The following is a 9681-nucleotide window of genomic DNA, read 5'->3' as shown; positions in this document are numbered from 1 at the left end:
GAACACATGCCCTCTAAATATTTCCAACTCTATCAACACATGCATCACATTCACATGCTGACTCAACATCGCTGAAACATGATGCTCTCTCTGCCCCCCCCTCCACCTCCCTCTTTCCTCTCCCTCTCTCCCATCTTTGCGAGGCTGCAATAGAAATCCCTCCTCTGTATCTATGGGAATACAAGAGAGCTGTGTGTCCTCTATCCTCCCCTCTACTCACCACCTCCCTCTCTGCATATAAGGGAACGCTGGCTGCCCCCCCCCCCCCCCACAAACACACACACACCTCCCCTCTTCTCTTAGACACACTTTCTGTCTGACACACTCTCTCAGGACTCCCCTGCGAGCCAGCGAGTGAGGCAGGTAGGTAGGTAAACTCAGCGCTGGATCAGAGTGAGACGCTGAGAGGAAGCGGAAGAGGGAGAAGGGGGGGAATGTGTGTGTGTTTGTGAGTGTGTGTGTGTGTGTTGGGAGAGTGTGTGTGCGCTGCTGCATCGCTGAGCTACAGAGACCGGAGGCGAGGAGAGCTGGAGCGTTTGTCCTTGAGACTGACTGACTGACTGACTGCAGCTGTAGAGCGGAGGACCAGCCGTCCAGCCAGTGGATGAAACTGACAGTAAGTGCTGAGCGAAAGCTGCAAGACGAGCGAAAGGGACGAAGTAGGCGCTGGTTTCTTTTAATTGCAGCAAATGGACCAGTGTGTTTTTGTTCCCGTCTGCTTAGAAACAGTCCAGTGTGGTGTTTGAATGGAAACAGAGGTGCGCACAATGTGTGTGTGTGTGTGTGTGTGTGTGTGTATGTGTATATGTGTGTGACCAGGTGAAGGTCTACTCTGCTCCCAGGTGAACTCATCTCTCAGGCTTTTTATTGGCTCCCATCGATACTTGCTTTTCAGCCTTTGTGAGACTTTGTAAGTTGCAGTTATTCAGCTATTCAGTTTGTCTGCAGCAGTGTCCACTGTCTTTGTGTGTGTGTGTGCGTGTGTGTGTGTGGCGTCAAGAAAGATGTCAGTAAACACAACATTACTGTACATCCCTACAGCCCGTCTCTCCTCGCCCTCCCTGCTTCTGTTGACAGATCGATAGTTATGCATCTATAATTGGAAGTCATCATTTATGGCGACCCTCCAAAGCGAGTCATTATCATGTGTAATCTTGCAGAAAATTACATTCTGACTGGTGTACCTTGGCGTGGCCAGGAACCAGCGGACTGCGCCGAGCCGGCTGAAGGATGACCAGAAGGTGGGGTTACTTGCAAGAGGACCCCAAAGCTTGGACAAGGGTGGTGTAGGGTGAGGGAAAGGGAAGGGCAGAGCCGTGAGGCGACGGGGCCTGCGTGGTGTCACATTTTTGCCCGAAAGCGAGGAAATCCCAGCAGTGCCCCGGTGGGTGCATCCGTGTGATCAGATGAGGAAGGACAGGAAGGAACGGATGGCGACACAGTGTGAAAGATTACAAAGAAGAAGCAGGTGATGGAATCAGAGAGAGATAGACAAGTATTGGCACTCCGTGGTGTGAGACGCTGTCGTGAGTCGAGACTGGCTCACCTGTGGAGCTGCTGACAGGATGTGTTAGGCCACGTTTAGAGGGGCGGCTCTAGATGGACGGGGCGATAGAAAGAAAGCCAGAAGGCGAATTCATAAAGCTGTGGTAGACTTTTTTTTCTTTTTTTTTTAACCCGACATGACAGGATAGCTCTTTTAGTCTCCGTGAGCGTCTGTGTTGATTTGTTTATTGTAGACATGCTGACAGTGAGCCAGAGGGCTAAATTTGCCACCTGTGGAGATAAAAGTGATATGATGAGATAGACTGCGTGCTGAGTTTGTGTGTGTGTGTGTGTGGGTGGGTATGTGAGAGTGTGTATAATAGTTCCTGACATCAGCAGTAGGTTTGTGGTGCTGACTCCCAGGATTTCATGTGTGTGTTTGGCCCGCACCAGCGGCTCCTTACCTGAGACGGGTCTGGGAACCAGGTGTGTGTCTCCGGGTGGGTATTAAGTTGTGAAAAAGCATGTGTATGAACCACAGCTGTTTAATTTTAATCTTACAGATCAAAATCTCACTGGTGGAAGGAATAAAAGTACCAGTACCAAAACATGACGTCACTTAATTACATTAAAAAGTCCCGCATTTAATATCCTACTTAGTCCAGAAGTATTAAAGGCCAGATAATTTTGAGCATCAAACACTTAATTTTTCTTTTCTTAATTTTTGGTCATTTTCTGCATCAGTTTTAGTGTAAATAGCATAACTTTGTCAAAATAATAATTAAAAAAAATCAAGTTAAATAAAAATAAATTTGAAATAATTCAATTTTGTCAAAATAAAAGTCCTCGGCTACATTCATGTTCTTATTGGGGAAGATAAATGCAGCTCGGACATGTGGAGGGAGCTCGGAGTAGAGCCGTTGCTCCTCCGCGCCGAAAGGGGTTAGTTGAGGTGGTTTGCACATCTGATCAGGATGCCTCCTGGGCGCCTCCTGTTGGAGGTGTTTCAGGCATGTCCCACTGGTAGGAGGCCCCGGGGCAGACCCAGAACACCCTGGAAGGATTATATATCTCATCTGGCCTGGGTACGCCTTGGGGTCCCCCAGGAAGAGCTGGAAAGCGTTGCTGGGCAGATGTCCGTAGTACTTTGCACAGCCCCCGCAACCCAGCCCCAGATAAGCAGTTCAAAATTGATGGATGGATAAATGCAAATGTTCTAAATATTGAGAGTGACGTGACCCCTGTTTCCCCCCCTGAAATCTATGGCTAAGTTTTTTCCGATGCTTTTGTGTCTTATTTATTACTGGGAACAACAATTTTTGTCATTGGGTTAGTATTTAGAGAGGGCACTGTAGCCAACGGGGTGCAATGCAACCAGTCGAGGCATTTGGGCACCATAAATGTGCGTCCACTAAAAGTGCTTGTTTTTGCCACTGACAGGCTCAGATTGATATTTGGTCAGTTTGTTACTGTGTCTAACCAAGTTTTGTTCAAATAGAAGTCTCACTCTGAAGCCTCACAAGTGTTGAGCTGTTGTAGAAAAACAACAACAAACAGACCAGATCAAGGGAAAGTGAAAGAAAAACATTTTATTTCTCTGTAGGGATCCTTTCCATAACATTGTCAGACACTTATACAAACAATCTGAGCCTTTCAGTGGCAAAAACAAACACATTTAGTGGACATAAATTACCCTGAAGGATTACATTGCAGCCTTTTTGAAGCTGCCGTTTGCAGCCCTCTCTCTCAACACTGGACTAATTTCAAATATTGCCGTTACCATTAGTCACTTAGATTTAAAGTTTCAAAATAAAAGTACTCATTGTGCATAAAAAATAGCCCCTCTGACTGATACGATATACTTTATTAGATTGTTAATACTGATGTGTGAGTAGCATATTACTGCTGTAGCTTAGGTAGACTTGTCCAGTAGTTTCCAAGCTAAAGGGTCATAAAATAAATCTGAAGGTCAAACAGGGTTGGGTATTGTTTAAAAAAATACCAGTATCCTTAAAGTGATACTGTTACAACAGAGTACTTTATGTTACCTTTTTTTCTCCTACAGATGTGTAGTATAGCCATACTTTCCAACGTTTTAGTGACATCTCAGCACACTGAACCACCAACTCCGTCAAATACACTGTGCACAAATTCACCACACCACAGACTGTGTTGTAGCTGCTTTGGCAGTAGGCCAATCACACGTCGCATTAAATAAAGAAAGGGAGATAGCTCGGGTTGATTGGTTGTTTTTCTAAGTCAGTTTGCTGCTTTCCCTTTCCCCGCTTTCTTTCTTTTCTCTCTTTCTAGGAATCCTGATTTCCCTTTTTTGGGGAAAGATATGAGCAGAATAAGCCGTCACTCACTCAGCTCCAGCTCAGTTTAGAGATAAATCCTAGTGCGGGGGTGGACTGAACCATTTTGCGCCTTCAAGGGGGGAAAGGGGCCTCAGAGATCTCTCACTATTTCTCTTTATTCAAAGTTCGTTCTTTGAACTTGAACTTGAATTTATTCAGCCTTTTCTTAATTTATTTATGGCATTAATATTAAGAAATACAAATTTGCAAACAAACCAAACATTTCATTCCAGGCTTTTTGAGGGCCCCCCTCACATTGGTGCCCTGGGTTATCAGTCCCACATTTCCCCCCACTATGACGTCCCTGCTTGGTTAATAACTTAAAGGTATCGAGAACAAATACCCAGCCCTAAGGTCAAAGAATAAAAGGGAAGCGTAAAAGAGGAGAGAACTCACTCTCAGGATGGACAGACATGAGTATGATGTCATATATAGAGTAGACTGAAACAATCGCAATATTCACATGATCAAAAAACAGAATGACAAAATCAGGTTAATAAAACTGCAAATATATAAAAAAAATATGAATCAGAGAAGACGATATTTACACTATGAACTGGTGCATAAAATGTCACCAGAGTGCAGGAAATTAAGTGTGTGACGCTCAAAATTTTCTGGCAGAGCACCCCCAAACGCCCTGTTTCATATGTGTCGCTGCAATGTTGAAATTTATTTCATTTATTTCTTTAACCAGAAAAAACTTTTGAGATGGGTTAGGGTTAGGGCAGCAACATAAAGTTACAGACAACGTAGAACAAAAATACAGAAAAAAAATGCACAGCCCTAAAACAACAATATAAAACACAAAATAAGATTACTACGAAGAAAAAACAAAAAGTATGATAGTATATGTGTCAGAAGTGAACCATGCAAATGTAAAAATGGCAACTACACATGATTACAAAGACCAGCTAAGACACACGGTGACACTGGCTTATGGAAGATTGTGTACAAAAAAAACCTCCACCACATAACATTGCACCTGGACTATTAACCTCTGGACAGAATTTGACTTAAGCACAGACTCAAGACTCATCGACACCATTAACACAGAGGCGGAAGAGTCAAGAGATATTCCCTTTTTACCTCTCTGATTCTCTGAAACATACTGAGAACCTGAGGTGGGTCAAGTGAGGGTAATGAGCTGGAGACCAGCAGCTGACCAGTTAATCCAATACAGGTTGTTGAGAATATGAAGGGCCCTTACCTTACTGTAATCCACATTATGTAGTTAGGGTAGGCTCGGTTACATAATCGCCCTAAGAGCCTCCAGATGGGCACCTGCCAGAAGTCGACACGACATGATGAGTGGACGAGGGGGAACAATGAAATGGACTCGACTCCATAATCAAAGCAAACTTCAGCGACATTACAGCTCCATTAGAGTCCTTTACAGTGCTTTTAAATAATCAGCCCTTGTCAAGCTTGTGGTCAGCTCAAGGCGGGCTGAGAAGCTGATGGAAATGTCACAGATATTCGTCCACTAGGGGGCAGTGCAGCCAAGTTATTAGGGTATGTAAAGCAGCTGTAAGAGGCTGTGATTGTGCAGTGTTTCTCTGTGTTTAGTCTCAATTTGTACATAAAATGATCCAAAATTAGCTCTAATGAAATCCTGCCTGCCCGAATGCCTTCCTGTGCATATATGTTTCCCAGCACTTCCTCCCCAGTGGGACCGAGGATATCCAGATAAGTGAAAACCATTTAAAGACCACTGACTCTCTGAGGAGCTCGGCAGCACGACCCAGTAGCTCTAAGTGACATTTCTATGGTTACGTTGCTTTAAGCTTCTCCCAGAGGCTTTCTAAGGTTTCTGTGACCTCTGATCCCCGTACAGTGTGCAGCGGATCAATACAGTGAAACTGATCCTGTCCCAATCTGTCACTCAATCCATCATCTTATGCATCATTTCCCTCCCATTCATCTATTTAAAGGAATCAGACTGTACAGCGTGCAGACAGAACGAATCTCTTCTATTTCTGTATCATATTTCTCTCATGTTCGTCTCGTTTTTCGTCTCCGCTTTCCTCCTTTTTCTCTCTTCCTCCCACTCCTTTTGTGAACCATTTAAGTGTCTGAGAGGTGCTGTGACACTGCAGCGAGACAATGGTGTTTGCACACTGTGTCAATAGTCTTTCCCTCTGTCTCAGTAATTGATGGATGACTGTGAGTCAGGCATAAACTAAGCAGATTACACTCACCAGATCTGAGGGCTGATGCTAATGTGAGTGTGTGTGGTGGCGGCGGTGGTGGCGGCGGTGGTGGGGGTTGGAGTTGCAGAGTGACTGTCCAGTTTTGGAAGTCAATCCGACAGCTGTCCCCAGAGGCTGAGATTTGGTGGCTGTGAGTTTAGGGATGAAGAGAAAAGGGGTGGAGACACACACACACATGCAAAGGGTGTCTGCTTCACTTGTACTTTTTGCTTTTCTTTAGAGAATACGTGATGCATCTGGTGTGCGGGGGTCAATAGCTGGCAGCTGGGCGCTCTGTTACAGGCAGCGTCCCTCCGGAGCAGCTATTGAGCTCCTGTCTTTGGTTTGGCCTCGGCGGTGTAAAAATATTTTTGATGTTTAACTGCAGCCATGCGCGTTCAGTTTCATTAAGCTTGTTTCCATTTCTTGTTATTTCTCGGTTTTGCTTTGGTTTTATGTCACTGTCCTGTTTGCTCAGTTAATTTGTCATTTTTCTTCTGCCTTTTTGTCCCTTTTATTTTTTAACTAAACACATTTTTTACGTCCAGCAGGAGGTTTCAGTTGGTTTCAGTAACTCTAAATATACTTTATAGCTTGAATCATAGCTGATCTTTGAGACCGCTATTAATATTTGGACGAAAAAGAAAGACAAAAGACCGGTTTAAGCAGTTATTTTTGATGACCATCCGTCCAATATTTATGGATCCAAAATAAACTTGTCAGTGCTCTCTGGTTAAAACTATCATAGAGTGCTGCAGGGATGCTGTTTTTTTGCAGGCTGACATGGAAGTTAGTGTTGCCTTGGATCTGTCAACAAAAATCCAATGGGATTTTTCCATTGGAGATTGGATTATTGCCGGAAATAAGCTCTGTGGCAAACAAACATTTATGATACTCTGATGATACTATAAGATTCTGGCCTTTACATACTCCACAAGAACAGAGAAATTTGCTCTCTCTCGCAGGGCTGCAAGAAAAGAATGACGTCATTCTATTCTTGCAGCCCTGGTTTTGGAGTTCTTGCAGCTTGTTTTCGACACATCATCTGGGCATAACGTTTTTTTTGTGTGGTGTCCAAGAACTATTGTGTGATTGGTCAGAAATTTGAAGTGGGCGTGGTTAATGCAGAAAAGTGCATGTGATGTATGCGGCAGTGGGAGGGGCCAATGAGGACTTCCCAGGAGTTCTAAAAACACAAAGTGCTGATGTGAGGCTGATGGGAATATCATTAATTTTGGAGATATTTGGTCATAAAACAAAGCATTGGACAAATTAAACCCTTGACATGATGATGTCACTTGATGATACCAAGGACCAAAATGTTGGACCAACCAACTGACACACTGACATTACCATCCCTGAAGCCACGCTGCTAGCATGGCTAAAAATTAAACAGATTATTTGATAGTCATTATGCACAGCCCTGATCTGAAAGTCTGTAGCCTAAGTGTTAACAATGCTTCCATGTTCACTGACAGGCTGTGTCTCAATTCAGGGGCTGCAGCCTTCAAAGGCTGCGTTTGAAGACCGATTGCGTCACATCGGCGCAACCAAGGCTTACTCATTTCGAAGGCTCCTTCAAATGCAGCCTTCTTTCCCAGAATTTGGAGGATACAACGGATGAATCCTTCGTGGCCCAGCCTATCCCAAGGTGCACTGGGAGCTGGTTATAATTGTGTTGTTTTAATTATGGCGTCTGACACACCAAATGTAAATGCTGGGTTTCAAGTCACTCGAATAGCTCGAATACAAATGTTATTAAACACAAGAAGTTTTGTTCAAATAACAGACTAAGGTACGTGATGCTAACAGGAACAGGAACGCCAATGGGTTGGGCGAGAACAACTGGTAGTGCAACCAGGAAATCCTCCACAGACCAGACCGTCCCGTTTCTGAGACCATTGGGTTTGGTGATGTGGTCTTCAAAGGACATGGCCAACGTAGACCGCGAAGGCTGCGTCCTTCAAAGGCTGCAGCCCCTAAATTTAGACACAGCTGTAGTCTCCTCCTTGGCCGCCATTTTACAAGTGTTTGTGGTCCAGCCCTTTCTGCTACGTGTCATAGAGGATGAATAGCACCCCAAGGTCCACACTTTTAGTTCCCTGTACTCATAGTGTTCTGCGTTTGGCCAGTCTTCTCAGTATGAATGCACATACGCACTCAAAATAATAAGTCTATGTACAGAAGGATCTGATTTGAGACACAGCATTTGATGATAACGGTTAAAACAACGTATGAACTTTAATGAGTGTGACTTAAGTTCAGTCTGTAACCTTTTTATTTGCATTACCTGGAATGACATCAACCTCTGACACAGAGCTACTGCTAAGTGAAACAAAAAGCTTTTGTACGTTGGCACACAGTAATTAGGAAATTATCAGAAAAAATAATCCACTCAGGAGCGTTCGGCCTTTCAAGTGGTTCGCTCGACGCCACTCCGGCTTGACTCAAGTGTGCCTTACTATTGTTTTGGTGCGTCTCAGCCGGTGCCAAGGAAAGTAACCATTGATAAAAATATTAATCTCAAGTTTTGATTTCAACCTTAATGTGTGACAAAACTGCTCAGCTTTGTTTGAGCAAATAAAGAATCCATTGATGGCAGCTGCCAAACTAAAAGCCACCGAGCGATAAGAGCCACTCCGCGTTAACGTCAACATTCAGTTTCCTAAATGGTTTATAAAAGATAATTTCTGAGCGCAGATAATGTTTTATGTGATACATTAACTGTAGGAGATTTGATATGATAGCAGCACTCAGTGTCTGGCTTTTTGTATTTTATTGCTGAGATAAAATTATCTACCATTACAAATCACACTCTTTATCTTTTATGGGTTTTTATAATGCACGCTCTCTCCTTTGTGTTTGCATGTGCTTGCATTCGTATGTTTATTTACACGTGTAGCATGTCTGTGTATGTGGCTGCTGCATTTCTGTTTGGCGAGCTGTTTCATGTGGTGCGTAATGAGATAAGGCCCACTCCATGCAGTCTGCTGTCTGGCTTTTATCTGGGCAGCAGATTAGCGCAGGTGATTTCATTCCTGTGGAGTTTGGTTAGGCGAGGGTCAGCTTGGAGCACGAGCACAGCGTCATGTGTCGAGGAGAGGGAAAGAGACGGACTGTGACTGACGTGAAAAGGGGAGAAAATTAGAGGTTTGCATGCACCAAAGCCCCTGTGACATCTGTGCAGTTTTGAAGCTATGATATGATTTCAAACTGTAATAATTTGGGGATGCTTTTGGTGATTGTTCATCCATCACTGTGTGTTAAAAGACAGCATTTTCTGCAACTTTTACATGTTTAGTGAGGATGTAAATTCACAAAATTGGCCATCTGCTGGACTTCCTTTGAAAACTTGAATAGCGAAATATGTCCCTGTATTCGTACACTGATTGAGACTTGTTACAAGCTGATATTGTGTCAGGTATTAATTCAGAAACACCTGGAGCAATGTGCAAACAAAATATTTGATGCACTCTACACTGCAATACTACTATGATTTATTCAGCGGCAGGCATCCACACTGAGGCTTGTGTTGGGACCTCAGGGTGCACCATCATGATTTGAATTTGACCCCTGACTTCTCAACAAGCAGCGAATCTGTGTGTATCTCCACACGGCCAAATGCACTGTAAGGCTTGTGTGTTTTTGTG

At 43.8% G+C, this 9681-nt stretch overlaps 1 protein-coding gene across 1 annotated transcript in view; it reads left to right on the top strand.

Annotated features, from left to right (window-relative positions):
• The first annotated feature begins 469 nt into the window (after window positions 1–469).
• Window positions 470–9681, top strand: part of LOC117271217 (estrogen-related receptor gamma-like) — a 51911-nt gene continuing 42699 nt past the window's right edge. Inside the window, exon 1 of the mRNA XM_033649353.2 lies at window positions 470–616. The gene's annotated coding sequence lies outside the window, so the exon portion shown is untranslated. The remainder of the gene's footprint in view (window positions 617–9681) is intronic.

This window comes from Epinephelus lanceolatus, chromosome 13 (genome assembly GCF_041903045.1).
Source record: "Epinephelus lanceolatus isolate andai-2023 chromosome 13, ASM4190304v1, whole genome shotgun sequence".
Taxonomy (NCBI): Eukaryota; Metazoa; Chordata; class Actinopteri; order Perciformes; family Serranidae; genus Epinephelus; species Epinephelus lanceolatus.
The sequence above is the reverse complement of the archived record's forward strand: the minus strand, read 5'-3'. Positions and strand labels throughout refer to the sequence as shown.